General features: G+C 55.5%; 1 pseudogene; it reads left to right on the forward strand.

Moving 5' to 3' along the window:
- Positions 1–676: 676 nt before the first annotated feature.
- The window catches only part of LOC114773828 (BCL-6 corepressor-like), a 32,375-nt pseudogene continuing 18,375 nt past the window's right edge, over positions 677–14,676 (forward strand).

A 14,676-nucleotide genomic window follows, 5' to 3' on the forward strand; every position in this document is an offset into this window, starting at 1 on the left:
GGATCGGAAGCACGCGATATATAATGTCGAATATACAATGTAAAAATAGTAGAAAAAAAAGTATATATAAATGTACAAACTCTTATCGCCACAAACGTTAGGATTACGACTATTTTGTGGGAAGACAACTGTTTTGTGTAATTTTTATCAGCTATAATTATTAGTATTATTTTTTTTTTACTTTTGTAATAACGTGGAGAGGGTCTGGTTCCCACTTCACGACGGGGGAATACATAAAAGATATAAATAAATTCACGTGAGTTTTGGTTTTGTTTACGCCGCGACGCCTCATTTGCGCGCCCCGCTCTCTCTCTCTCTCTCTCCCCCCTCCTCTCTCGCTCGCTCGCTCGTGTTTTATTTCACGCGAGCGTGGCGCGGAGTGTGCTGGCTTTATGGTAATTGCGGTTCCCCGCCTGGCCTTCTGGGTAGAGTACGGCTGGGGCGCGTCGCGCAGCCCTCATTCTCCGCGGCGCGGTCACAGGCGGCGGTCGTGCGGCGACGGGAGCCGAGCCGAGCGGGGGACGAGGAACCGACTGCGCCAGGCGCGGGGACGGCGTGCTTGTTGTCTGCGAAGCCCAACATGGCGCTGCGTGGCTTTATCGGGCTGAATTAGACCCGCGCCGAACCCGGAACCGAGCGGGACGGAGGATGGTTTTATGCGACGTTCCACGAGCGGATCTACGGCGACACTTTGGAGAGTTGACGTTCCGTTCCAGCCGGGGAAAATAAAAGTGCGTGCTGTGGATCTGACTTTTTACTTTGACTGAGATGTTCGTCTGACTCGGGCGCCCGACAACTTCGCGCCGGTGGAGGACGAGAAAAAAAACCCGAGTGGGAAAAGCCGGGTCCCGCTGCGTGGGGTTTCGTGTTGGGAATTTAACATTCTGGTAAGAGCGTTTCCACTTTTCCACGCGGTTCTCTGCTGCTGCTTCTCGTGTTTTTTTTTATTTTTATCTTCCTTTCTTCGCGTCGGACCCCACGGAGCCCCCGACCGCGCCGACGTCCGTCTCGCAAGTTCCTGTCGGAGCGTGGCGCCTGACGGCGAGTTTCCTCTCGGGTCGTGTACTTTATTCTCCTTTTTTTTTACGGAGGTGGGGAAGGAACGAAACGTCCCCCGTCAGTCATTTCTGTAATGAATTCCCACTTCGGGGGACTTTCCAGGTCGCCCCGCCGCGCTCCCGGGGAGGAGGAGGGAAGACCGGGGAGCCTCTCGAACCTCGATCGCCAAAGTGCGCGTCCTGGTTATATATTTTTATTTTATCACCGCGAGGTTATCGATTTGGAGCCTCGCCCGGTTTTTATGGGCGATCGCGGCTCCGCGGTTTTACGCGTTTGGAGGTCACCCTCCTCCTCCTCTTCCTCCTCCGGCGGCGCGGGGATTTACAATCGCGGCCCGCCGATCAGCCGGCATTAGCCGCTTTCCGGCGTGGTGCGGGGGGACCACGCGGTTAAAGTGTGTGTGTGTGTGGGGGGGTTATTCCCTCCGGCTGGTGCGTGGTGAAGGTCGGAGAACAGCGACACGTGTCCGGTACGCGCCGAACACTTTTTATTTCCCGCGAAGTTGCGGCGGCGCCGGATACCGAATTTACCGTCTCTACACCGACCTCTTAGAACGCGGCGAGGTGAACGTCTCGAACGGTTCGAATTTACTTTCCAAAGTGTCCGGCGGGGCGTTCGGGTTCCACTTCACACACACACACACACACACACACACGCGGAGCAGTGTGCCGTAAACCCGTGTACTCTGCGCACCGGATCACGCGCCACCGCGTACGGTCCGTCCGATGAGAGTCGTGCGGTGTGTGTGTGTGTGTGGGGGGGGGGTCACCTGGGACCCCGAATTGTTCCGCCGCTTTTAAGCTTTTGAGAGAATTCTGTCCCCGGGGGTGACGGGGCTGATTTGCATGACTTGGACTCCCGTAGAACGGCGGGCATGAATAACGCGGTGGAGCCACGGGCTTTTGTGATCACGCGGCTTTGTGTGGACACGGAGGAGGAGGGGGGTCCGAGTCGTCGTGGGGGTGGGGTGTTTACTTTTTTGGCGCTTGGTTGGAGCCCGACGCGCCGGTCCGAGGTTCTCGCTGCTGGCCGAAAGCCCCGTTTCCTGAACGGAACGTTTTGAAAACAGAACTTTTACCTTGAAAACGACCCGGAGCCGATAAAGGTCGTTTATTCCGAGGCCTTTTAAAAAGGCGCGCACGGCGCGGGGAGGAGGACCGCGGCCGCGCAGCTCGGGTTTCGGGGTCGTGGCTCCCGCAGGAGGCGTCACGGTGCGCGATTGAAGTTTTCTCTCCCGGTCCCGGCCTCCCACGGGACGACGGGGCCTGAAACCGGAGAGCCCCGCGGGAGGACGCCGGCGGCGCCTGCGCATTGTTCTCCGGACGGCGGGGAGAAAAGAAAAAGGAACTTAACGCACGTTTCACTTCGGTCGAGTTCTGGTCGCAAAAAAAAAAACGAAAAAAAGAACTCGGCAGGCGCCGAGGGATGTGAAAGGTTCATTTTAACACGCGCGACAAATCCCCGCATTCCCGGCCTACCGATACGCGCGTCATTGCGTGCAGCTTATTCCGTTCGGACACGTAAATACGACGCGCTGCGCTGTACAGGACACTCCGTGTCGCGCAACACCAACCTGCCGTGAACTGACACATCGTGGACATTTTACCACGTTCAGAAAAAAGTTAACAACGTTTATTTGGCGCAGAACGCTGGATGTCCCGTTAACGTCAGAAGAAGGCGCGGCGGCCTGGAAATACTTTTGGGTGAATATCTTTCATTTTATTTTTTTTATAACTATATATAAATAGTTTCCTTTCTTCCTCCCAGCCATTCCGATCCCGATGTTTGACCGGACCTGGGAAGTCCGTGGAATTCTTTCCTCTCCGCGTGTCGGTAATAAAACGCGCGGCTGCGGCGGCGGCTCCGCGCCCAGGGAATGCTGGCCGGCTGCCACGCGGGCCCTGCGGTGAGCTCCGCCCGGAGGGAGGGGGGCCCGCCGACCGGCTTAGGTGTCGATTACGGGAGCCGCGGTGGAAGCTCTCCCGAGACGCGAACGCCTGTCATTCCCCGCCTTTCAGCCGCGTGTTTTAGTCCCGTCAAGTGGCGCGCTGGCGGCGGTACGCGCCGTGTCCTTGGCGTCTCCCCCAGACGAACAAAGGATGTCGCCGCAGAAAACGAGCGTCAATACCGACATTTCCACGGGCCTGGAGGTGGTAGTAGCCTAGTGGGTAACACACTCGCCTATGAACCAGAAGACCCGGGTTCAAATCCCATTGTGTCCCTGAGCAAGACACTTAACCCTAAGTATCTCCAGGGGGGGACTGTCCCTGTAACTACTGATTGTAAGTCGCTCTGGATAAGGGCGTCTGATAAATGCCGTAAATGTAAAATGTAAAGGCCTCGGATGGCTCTCCTGACAGTGAACGATTAACGCTCGATAGAGGTCGCATCGCGCAAAAAAAGCCGACAAAGAAATGAAAACATCCCCAATTCTTCGTATGAGTCGAACCGACCGACTAATAACCGTAAAACGTCCTCTCCGTTTGTTTATCTCTTTATCTCTTTAAAACGGGGGCAATTAACCGGGCGCTGGCTGAGCGCCACCACCTCCTCCACCGTGGGACCGTCACCCACCCGCTTACCCGTTAAAAAACCCGGGTCACCGGAGCCCCGGGACTCCCCGCAGCCGGTCCGTTGGGTGCGATGAAAAGAATGAAACCGACCGGCGTGTCGCGGCGACTCGGGATTCTCCGCGCAGTCCGCCGACGCGTCCCGAGGCCGCTGCTTTAAATATTAACACGCGCTGCATAATTAATCGTTGTAGTTTTTCGTTTCGCTTCGAATGCAGAGAGCGGCGAAGGGCGAGTCGGCCGGCCGGTCGCGGCGATGAGCGTCGTGATGAAATTTGACGGCCATCTTGCGTCCTCGTCCTCTTCTCGGCATGGACGTGTAGGGCGCAGGAAGAAGGCCGCTGCAGGCCCGAGCAGAAGTGTGTGTGTGTGTGTGTGTGTGTGTGTGTGTGTGTGTTGTGTGTGTGTGTGTGTGTGGTGTGTGTGTGTGTGTGTGGTGAGAGCGCTGCGTGTGATGTCTAGTTGGCACCGATTGAGTCATTGTGGTTTGAATCTTGTACCACGTTGCGTCTGCATCAAACCAGAGAGTCGAAGCTGAAGCCGGATTGAAGACGGTCAGATGTAAAACGCCTTGCTATGCACATGCCGTTTGGTAAAATAACATCCTTTTGTACTTTATCTCAACAGGGCATTGCCAAAGCGTTATGGTGAAGTCCAAGATATACTTAATAAACTAACAAAGGAAAAAAAAAAAAAAAAGAGAACACTCAAAGCATGGTAAGATAAATACATATCAACTATCAAACATCTATCCGTAATTATTATTTTTTTGTTGTATAGAATATAACCGTCTCCAGGCATCAGTGTTAGTTGTCAGGTCTTGAGCTGATATGCCCAGTTAGCAGTCCCTGAGTAAATAACTTATCGGCATAATAAATTCTTTGAGGAATGAATGCAACAAGGTCATTTGCTCTTTGTGTAACTGTGGATTTAACTGTACTGCAGTATTATAAGCGGTGGCAATGTTTAAGTAAACCTACAGGTTAATCATTAGTTGTAAGAAAAAAAATTATAATAATAATTTCAGTGCCTGTGATTTAAAGGAAAAATAATTTTCTCCTTGAGCTCATATTTAAAATGTAATAATGTTACCTGTTTTTTTTTTTTTTTTTTTTTTTAATCTGTGTGCATTTTTTTTATTTTTCCTATGCTGCCTCTTTGGCTGCTCTCAGGTGGATGCGAGTGCAGCTTGCAGGATGAACCCACTTGCTGCACTTGGCATTGATCGAAGTGGCCTAATGCGGGAGAGCCTCCGCGTTCATGGAGGAATGGTATATCCTCCAGGAATACGTACATTGCCTACAGAAAAGGCCAGAGAGGGCGCTTCGCTTCCCTTGGGGTATGTCCCTGATCTTCTCTACAAGCCGGATGTGTCCCTGGACGGCAGGAAGCAAACAAATGGCTATGTTGGCCTTTACAAAAGTCCACCGCCTGGCCTGCAGAAGCCGATGGTGGTGCCAGGGGCAGGAGCAGACACCTTAGGGCTCGACCGAAGAGTCGATAAGCCGCCAGAGCTTGGCCTGAATGGCAGCAGCAGTTTCCTCAGACTACCTTGGGTGAGCCCTTACCATGAAGCTGCAATGTACCCGTTCCTGGATTCCAGCAAGTACATGTACAAAACATCGATCATGTCACAGCCCCCCCACCTACTTATCCCAGCATCTGGCCTACCAGTCCTTGTGCGCGGGCTGGTGGAAGTGCAGCCGGGGCGGAGCGACTCTTCTACGTGCCCCCGTACCCCTCTCCCATGGCCTCACCTCTTGCCCCACCTATGAGAATCCCCACAGCAAGCGTTGCACCAAATACTCTCTCTCCACTGATGCACTGCCAGGACAAAAGCATGCAGCATCGGGCCAAGGATCCACCACGAGCCATTTGGGCAACAGCTTCAGCCCCAATCCCCCTCTCGTCCCACAGTGGGAGCGGTGGCAGTAGCAGTAACGGTACAGCAGCGGCGGCAGCAAGTCCAGCCGGACGCAGTCCGGCAAGAGCTCCAGCTCCGGTGCCACCAGCAGCAGTGTTAGCAGCAGCAGCGGCAGCAGCAGCAGCGCCTGTCCCCCTGTGGACACCAGCCCTGCGCTGGTGATGCAGTCACCGCGCTCCACCGCCAGGCCCCTGCCGCAGCCCTCTGTCCCGGTCCCTCCCCACCCCCTCTCATTGATAGCACTTTGAATTCCCCCAAAACCATATTTCGAAGCCCCTCGTCGTCGTCTTCGCCGTCAATGTCCCACCCTTCTACGTGACCACTGTGGCATCTGAAGCACCGTTCACCGGTACGTTCATCTGCCCCACAAATCCAAATCCAAAGAAGGGAGCTCTGAGCACAGAGCGGCCAGACGGAAAGGAAGGGGAGCAAGTCTCCTTCGAAGACCTCCCCTCTGACAAACCGGCGTCACAGGCTCCTACCAAAGACCCTGCGGACAAACCATTGGATTTGTCTGCCAAGATTATGGATTTTGAGGGGCTTCCTAATGGATACCCCGCAAAACTTGAGGCCTTGGCTAAACTGGGATACTCTCCTGCTGCTCGTTATGGACTTCCTCCCAACCACGAGCTGCTGAAAGAGACACTCTCTCCCCCTACCACGTCTTCTGTGGCTGGCACTTCCTCGAAAACCTCGGAGAGGCCCGAAATCATTAGCACTTTACACTCCTCCTGGGTAGTGCCTAGCTCTGCCCCTGCCCCCAACCCTGAGTCGAACCAGAACAAAGGGTCCTCTGTGATCAAAAACAAGAATCTGGAGCATGTGATGCCCCAGCAGAGGAGTTCGTCCTGCCCAAGGATTGGAGAGTCCAATTCGGCCGTTGTGCCCAATCCCACCCCTGTAGTCGTGACGCCTGCCGGTCGCCCCGCCTCAGCATCGCCATCGCCGAAGGTCAATGGCGAGTGGCCCAAGTCCAGTCCGACGGCACTGGAAAAACCCTCCAGCGACCGGCCGTGCAAGCAGCCACCCCTCGTCTGCCAAATCTGTTAAAACCCCTAAAAAAGCGGAGGCTCAAGACATCCCCTACAAACCTCAGCAACCCTCACTTGGAGAATGGCCACCCACCTGGCCATCTGTACATGCCCCAGAGCGAGGCCTATCTGACCCACAACTTAGCATATGCTAACCGGTATCTCCCGTACTCGGTCCCCGAGATGCCCCTCTCTCACTTACCGTTGCCTGGCAAGGGCCCGGTGTACCCCCATCCTGTTCTGCTCGCCAGCAGCACGCTTTACCCCGCTCACTTGCCCCCGAAGCCTGGCCTCCCATATGGAATCCCACCTAGCCATGGAGAGTACCTGACGTACCATGACTCTCAGGAAATGGTGCATCCCCTCATGTCTCCCCACCTCAGCATGGACCCCAAAGTCGGCGAACGGCTCGAGTTGAGACCGAGGCCCCTGATAAGCCGTGGCACGTCGAAGAGTCCCCGTACAAAAGGCCGGGCGCCTCCGAGTGCGACGCGATCTACAAGTCGGAGCGCGAGGCAGAGAAACCGGATTGCCACGGCCCAAGCAGCAGAACAAGCCGTACGCCGCGGCCGGGGGGAAGGAGGACATCGTTTGCATCGACTTGATCCAAGACTACACAGATGGCGGCTCTCAGGCAAACAAATACAGCGTGATCACTGCCAAGAGGCGAGATCCCACCAAGCTTGGCGGCGGCGGCGGGGGCGCCCCGGTCGGCGAGGGGAAGGAGCCAGCGCTTCATGCAGGTCCTGCTCTCCGGCCAGCCGGCCGAGCCGCGGCCAGCGGAGGGCGGGCGGCCAGCCCCGGCCCCAGGAGCTGAGCGACGGCGGCCGTCCCGGCCGCCTGCCTGCGCCCCGGCTCGCCCTGCCCCAGTCAGGGCGACGAGAGCCCCGCCGAGCGCAGGCCCCCTGACCGACCTACTGGAGGAGCAGACGCAGCGCTGCGCCAGGAACTCCGGGGATCGGACCTCCGAGGACGTGGACTTCAAGGCTGATAAGCATGGGGGCGGTGGTGCAAGAGGAGGCAACTTTGTGGATTTGGGGAAGGAAGTCCCGGAGGACCGGGAATCCCATGAGGAGGAGGAGGAAGGGGTCCACGCTCGTTGAAAAGCAAAACGGTCCAGTTTGGCCAAGAGGATCGCCAACTCGTCAGGCTACGTGGGCGACCGCTTCAAGTGCGTCACCACTGAGCTGTATGCTGATTCCAGCAAACTGAGCCGGGAGCAACGTGCCCTTCAGGTGAGTGTTTCAATCTTTGTCTTTATCTGGGTGTCTTTTGCTTATTATTATACATTTTTTTTTTATTGTAGCTCATTGTTTCTTTTTCACTCTGTGGCTGCTTCTAATATTACCCGAAATACTCACAGCTCTGCAGTGGTTGTAAATCTGACCTACAGAGGAGCAAAAAAAATTAAAAACCCCACAGCTCTTGTGTGAGGGTACTTAGCTTTGGGAACCGTCTCACCTCTAGGTGAGAGAATCCACGTCAGCGTGTCAGGAATAGCAAGGCCGGGAGCCGCCGTAATTACGTTTGGCCGTTGCCCTCTCACCCCTTTCCCTTCCTTCATGTCGGTGCTCCCCCGCTGGGAGCTTGCGCGGCGCTCCTTGCCAGCATCGCTTTAGTTCGCGGTTAGTCGCAGAAAGAGTTAATGCGACACACAGCCATGGCTGCGTTGCGCGGCCGAGCAGAAATGTGTGTGCCGTGGCCTTACGGCCTCCAAGCGCTGCAGGCAACTGTTAACCTGCGGGTCATCCTGGGAGGCGCGCGTGTGTGTGTGTGTGTGTGTGTGTGTGTGTGTGTTAGGGCACCCCTCCCCTCTTCCTTCCTGAAGGGCTCTTCTCTCCCCACCCAAGAACTCACACACACACACACACACACACGCTCGCATCCCCAGGCTCCTTTCACTGCGCGCTCCGGCTGCACTCGCATCTTAAGCGAAAATCCGGCCCATTCACTCACGATGTGAAGGATTAGCTCTCCTTGCTGTCTGCTATAGTAGTCTGCAGATTCTGCCAGACCTACCGTAGTAAAAAAAAAGTAAAAATAAAAATGTAACCGTATTTTACATTCTAATTCGAGACTAGTCACGGAAGCGACTAAACTGACCTCATTAAACGGGAATGAGAATTTGGTTTCCTTTTACTTCTTGTCTTTCCTCTTCTGACTATGGCTTGGGCACCTCCTTTGCCAAAGTTGTGTGTTCCTTTTCAGTTGTGTTTTAATTGTATGTGCATATGTCTTGTGTAGGGCTGATGTTGATGTATGTTGTAGATATTTTGCATATTTGAAATGACTGAACGGTATTGAGCACCCATTTTAATTGCTTAGATGGAAGTCTTATCCCAAGAGAACAGTAATTTATGTCAACCTGCAGCTAACCATGAGGTCAGTTCTTTATTTATTGTTTTTTTTTTTTTTTTTTTAAACTTAATTATTTCACCGTTTTTTTTATTTAGTTTTTTTTTTTTTTTTTTTACAAGGTTTCACAAATGATGCCTGTTCTGATCTTGTCTGAGGCTGATTTGCTAGATTCAGGATATTTTTTTTCTAGGCTTATTAAAAAATGACAGATGCATGACCGAATGAAGTGTTTTGTGTCACACGTGAACGTTGCAGTTGCTGCACGGTTGCTCTGTGCAGTTTCTCTGTCTGTTGCTTTGCCGCCATGAAGGGTTAAATATCACAATGGTAAAATGCTGGTGTGGATGTGGTTCATGGCGTCTTTTCTCTGTTCTGTGCGTTCGTGTGTGTGTGTGTGTGTAGCGCGCAATGATGCGCTTCTCCGAGCTGGAGCTGAAGGAGAAGGAGGGAGGGGCGGCGGCGGCAGGCCGGGACTTGGCGGCGGTTCAGCGCGGCGAGGGGAGACTGGGAGCGCAGCCAGCGCAGCTCTAAGCCAGGGGCCGCAGCCCTCGCCCACGAAACTGAGAAGAACAGTAAGAGCCCGAACTTCCACTGTTCTCCACCACTCGTGCTGTTGTGACTGTCCCCTTTAGGCGAGAGAATAAAACCGTGTCCCTTTTCTTGCGTTCTGCACTGTGTTTACCCCCCGTAATTGTTCTTGTGCTCACACGTTCGCCATCCATGCTCCGCCTCTCGCACACGGCCTCTGTTTACCAGCCTCCGTTCGGCGCTCGCTCGCTCGCTCGCTCTCGCTCTTTGTTCTACTTCTCTTTGTCCTTAGCGCCTGCTCGTTCTGTCTTCTGGGCCGTTGCTCTCTCTCTCTCTCTCTCTCTCTCTCTCTCTCTCTCTCTCGCTCTCCCTTTCCTCTTTTTGTTCAACCAACCGCCCCTCTCTTCCCTCTTACCTCAAACTGCCGTGGACCACACCCCCCACCGTTGATTAGGGACGGCCCCGAATCTGTGGCTGTGAGCAAAGCAGCGTCTAACCAGCGGATGCCGGGTGGTAAACACTTCCTCCGTCGCCCTCAAAAGACTTTCTTTTCTTTCTTTCTTTTTTTTCTTTTGGGAAATAATGTACATATATATTTATTGTCACCTCTGTCCTGCAGGAGTGACCCTGACTGGGACAGATTGAAGGCAATATGTGATTTAAAAAAAAAAACACGCTCCTAACGTGCCTCATTTTATTAGGGGGGAGAGAAGCAAACACTGTTGCCATGGCAATCAGGCTCACACCCGCCTCCCCCCACCAACCTACCTCTCCTCTTTTGGTGGAGAGTTGCCATGGAGGAGACATGGCAGTGAATTATGGGATGCATGTGTCATGAGTCATAGGACTGTTTCCAGATCCTAGTGATAGGGGCATAAGGGCAATTGTGTGTGTGTGTGTGTGTGTGTGTGTGTGTGTGTGTGTGGTGTGGTGGTGGCGGCGGCGTTCGTTCGTTCGTTTTTTTTTTTTTTTTTTTTTTTTTTGTGTAAGAGATGTTAATATGATAAGTTTTGTCTATTAGCTCTGGTGTGTGTGTGTGTGTGTGTGTGGGGATGGAAGCAGGCGGGAGTGCGAGAAAGCTCAGGGCAGGGCAGGCACATTCCTGCCTGGGCCAGCATAAGGGCAGCTCTGTGCTCGGCGCTGTGAGCCGTGAGCGCGGCGGCGGCAGCGTGGGCCGGGTTCGGGCTCCGGGTCACAGCTGGTGCGTCTGAGCCCCGGCCCCCGCCGGACGCCTTTGATGGCGGCGCGCTGCAGCTCTTGGCAGCCTGCAGCCATTCTGAACGAGGCTTTTTACTGCCACGGCTCAGCCGATCCTGGCGCTGGGGGAAGGGGGGAGGGAGCGAGGCGATGAAAAAGGAAGGGGGGGGGAGCTGCGAGGGAGGGGGGGGGGTGGTGGAGCGGAAGAAGCGCAGCGCCTGAGCGCAGCCGGAATGGCGGGCTGGTGTTCATGGCTAATTGGGCACATGGGGTGGACGGCGCGGTCAGAGACAACGGCGCTCGCTGTGTGGCGAGGGTGTGGCCACATCGGGGACAAGCGGATTTTTAAAAATTATTATTTATTTAAATATATATGAAAAGTGTGGAAGCCTTAAGGCTCTATATATATATATATAAATTTTTTCCCCCCCCATTCACATTCCCATAATTCCAGCGCGGATTCTTTTTTTAGTTGCTGTTACTCAGGACACGTCCCCTGGTCCAAAACGCGTTTCGTGACTACTTTGTGAATCACAAATTGCTTTTGAATTTATTTTTTTTCTTTATTCATGAAATAATTAGTTTTGTTCTTAGCACTTATCTTTGTGTGTGTGTGTGTGTGTGTGGCAGGTGTTCAGCCCCCATGCACCAATAACAGGGTTCCGGTCCTGCAACGGTGCGGCGTTCCAGCCAACGGCCTCCAGCTCCCCCGCGGACGAGAGCCGGGACGGCGGGCGGATGAGAGGAGATTGAGAGATGGCGAGGACCGGGACAGGAGGAGGGGGACGAGGCTCTGGAGGAGGACGGGTTCTGCGTTGCACGGCGGGACGAAAAGCCGCGGCTGAAGGAAGAGAGCCACGAAACTGCGGCGGCGAACAGGAAACGCCCACACAGCCTGGAGCACGGCCAGGCCTACCCCGACCGGCAGCACGCGGAGGGGCGCGAGGTGGGCGGGGCCGAGGCAGAGAACGAGGAGTCCGTCCCCGTCAAGCGGCTCAGGCCCAATGGCACAGGTAACGGCTGTGGTTCCGACACGCCCCCGTCTGTCTGCGTCCTTGGTTCTGTCCCCTCCCTTCGCGTCCTTCATCATCATCATCCCCCCCCCCCCCAACCGCTCTGCGCCTCCGGCTGCGTCTTCATTCTTCGTGATTTGTGTTCGTCGCGGGCGCGTGTAACAAATAGCGGCCCGTACGCTGCGTGTTCCGCCGCCACGCCCGGTCCTACGGCGGCCGCGAGATTTAGCACACGAGCAGGCAGCCGAGCAGGAGAGGAGCATTTATTCTTTTAATGCGTTTCCCTTTACCCCAGAGCAAGATTAATGGCTGCAGCGTGTAGCGCTACACAAACCGTGTGTGTGTGTGTGTGTGTGTGTGTGTGTGTGTGTGTGTGTGCGCGCCTGCGTTCATGAGTGTGTGTGTGTGAGTGAGTGAGTGAGAGAGCGGACGGTCAGTCTGTCTTCTGTTTTCAGTTTCGCACTCTTGTCTTCTCTCCGTGTGTGAGTGTGTGTGCCTGCATGCGTGAGTGTGCGTGGTGTGAGGGAGGTGTGTGTGAGTGAATGAGTGTGCGCTCATGTGTGGTGTGTGTGTGTGTGTGTGTTGTGTGTGTGTGTGTGAGTGAGCGAGCGAGTGGCCGGTCAGTCTGTCTTATTTTCAGTTTCGCGCTCGTATCTCCTCTCCGTGTGCGTGGTGTGTTGTGGTTCTGCGGTCGGGTTTCAGTGGTGTGTTGCCGGACTCTGCCGGCAGTGAGGGGGGTCAAACCTGCGCACAGCTCACTGCGGGTTTTCCACCGAAGGTTTTTTTCCTCCCCTCAATATCCTGTGGGCGTGGAGGTCGTGGGCGTGGAGGGCGTGGGCGTGGAGGGCGTGGGCGTGGAGGGCGCGGGCGTGGAGGGCGTGGAGGTCGTGGGCGGCGCCGTTAATGTGGGGTTGGGGCGCTGAGGACAGGAAAAGATAGCGAGCGAAGTGGAAAGAGCACAAACACACACACGGCCGTAGTTTGCTGTCCTGATTAACCGCCAGTTAATGTCTCTCTAGATGGGTCCCCCCCACCCCCCTCCGCCCCGCCGCGGCGCTCCCCGACGAGGAAGTGAAAAATCTGAAGGTGCGCATCGAGCTGACGGGCCTCCGGCTCAGCAAGCCGCACCACCTCCAGCACCTCGAGCTCTGGGAGAGCCAGCTCCCCCTCGCCCCCAGCGCCGGGCCTGTACCGGAGGGAGCGGGCGGAGCCCCTGGAGGTCCCCGCCACTGACGCCAGCGACCGCTTGGAAGCGAGGCCCGCTAAGAAGGATAGGAGCTGGCGGGAGGAGGCGCTGGGGTTCGTTGGCACGGAAGCAGGTACACAGCATGAGGGGTGGGCGGGGCGCCGGGTGGGGCGGGCGGGGAACCGGCCAGAGGCGCTCAGATGATGAGGCGCAGCATAGATGGACGTCCTTCGCTTTTTTTTTTTTTTTCGTTTTTTTTTTTTCGTAACCGCCGCACTCATCTCTGCCGCCGCCGCCGTTTGAACTTCTCCGAAAACAGCAGGCAGCCGCGCTGGGCTGACAGGAAGTGGCGGAGTCAGTTAGGCGTCACTCGCGAGCGCCCGTGGGACCCTGTGGCGGCGCGTCGGGGTGTTTTCAGGCGAGGTCGTATCAGTCAGAGCGCGAGAGGCGGAGGGGAAGTCCCCGCGGACGCCGCCGCTGCCGGCTGAGCTGCTCGATGCCGGAGCGGAGGAGCACTGCGACAGCGGTGAAGGGCAAATGTCATCGGTGGCGCTTTTCGGCCTGACTCAGCGAGAGAGGAGACGCTGAAGGGGAAGGAGACAAAGAGCTGTGTGTGTGTGTGTGTTGTGTGTGTGTGTGTGGTGTGTGTGTGTGTGTGTGTGTGTGTGTGTGGTTGTGCGCGCGCGCAGGCCCGGCGGAAACGAGAGCAGCGGCCGGCGTTAAGCGGTGTTTGCGGCTCGGCCTGAATGATTGATTGACGCCTCGCTCCCCCACCCAAGTCCTCAATCCGCACTGTCCGGGCAACACATGCCTCCGCATAATGAACCGTGAGATTGCACAACTGCATGACTAACTCTGGGTGTATGGGATTGGTGGTGGGTGTGTGTGTGTGTGTTTGTCATCTTTGTCGAGAGTACACGGTTTTAAAATCGCTGTACGCTTCATACTACACAACTTCAAAATGGGCCTTAAAACAGCGCCATCTGAAGCGCTCATTACGCTTATTGGACACTTGAGTGGAAATGGCCGCATGTCCCCCGAGCGGCACGGTACCTGATGGCAAGCGAGAGCGGATGAAACGGGCGGAATTTTGGCCCTCGTTCACCGGGTCGTGGCCCCTGGCCTAAAAGAGGCTTAACCCGCCGGTTGGCGTCTCTGCCAGCAGGTGTAAAAACCGTTAATCCTTTTTTTTTCCCCTCCTGTCCGTGTCCCCTCCCGTCCCCTCACTTGAGGTCTACGTCGCCGGATGAAAGCCCCTGCCCTGTAGCGTGCTAATGAGAGGCTAACGTCCCCCAGATGTCCCTGTCAGAAAGCGTCTCCGGCGGCGTCTGCGGCCCCCCCTCAGCTCCGCGCCGGGGCGTCTTCACCCTCGACTCCCATTGGTTATTCAGGCCACGTGCGTGCACGCACACGCTCGCGACACTGACTAATTTGTTTTGTCTGCGCGAGGGTGTGTGAGACGAGACGTACATGGCAGCGATGCATGACTCCTCTCAGTGAGCCCAGGGGCGTACACACACACACACACACACACACACTCTCTCTCTCTCACGGACATTTGCGCACACGAGTGCTCAACACCTTCGCACTGTAGCGAGGTGTTTTGGTGGGAGTAATTGATGGGCTCGTAGGAAAGGGTGTGTGTGTGTGTTGTGTGTGTGTGTTGCTGCTTGAATGCAGACTCTGCTCTGAGCCGAGAGGAGAATTAAATAGGCCCGTAAGTCTGCCGTCCCCTGAGGCCACCAAGGAGAGGCCATTCATTAACTCAGTCACACGCGCCGAACACACACCGCTTTATGGGGACTTTGAG

The sequence above is a fragment of the Denticeps clupeoides genome, unplaced genomic scaffold (assembly GCF_900700375.1).
Source record: "Denticeps clupeoides unplaced genomic scaffold, fDenClu1.1, whole genome shotgun sequence".
NCBI classification, from domain to species: Eukaryota; Metazoa; Chordata; class Actinopteri; order Clupeiformes; family Denticipitidae; genus Denticeps; species Denticeps clupeoides.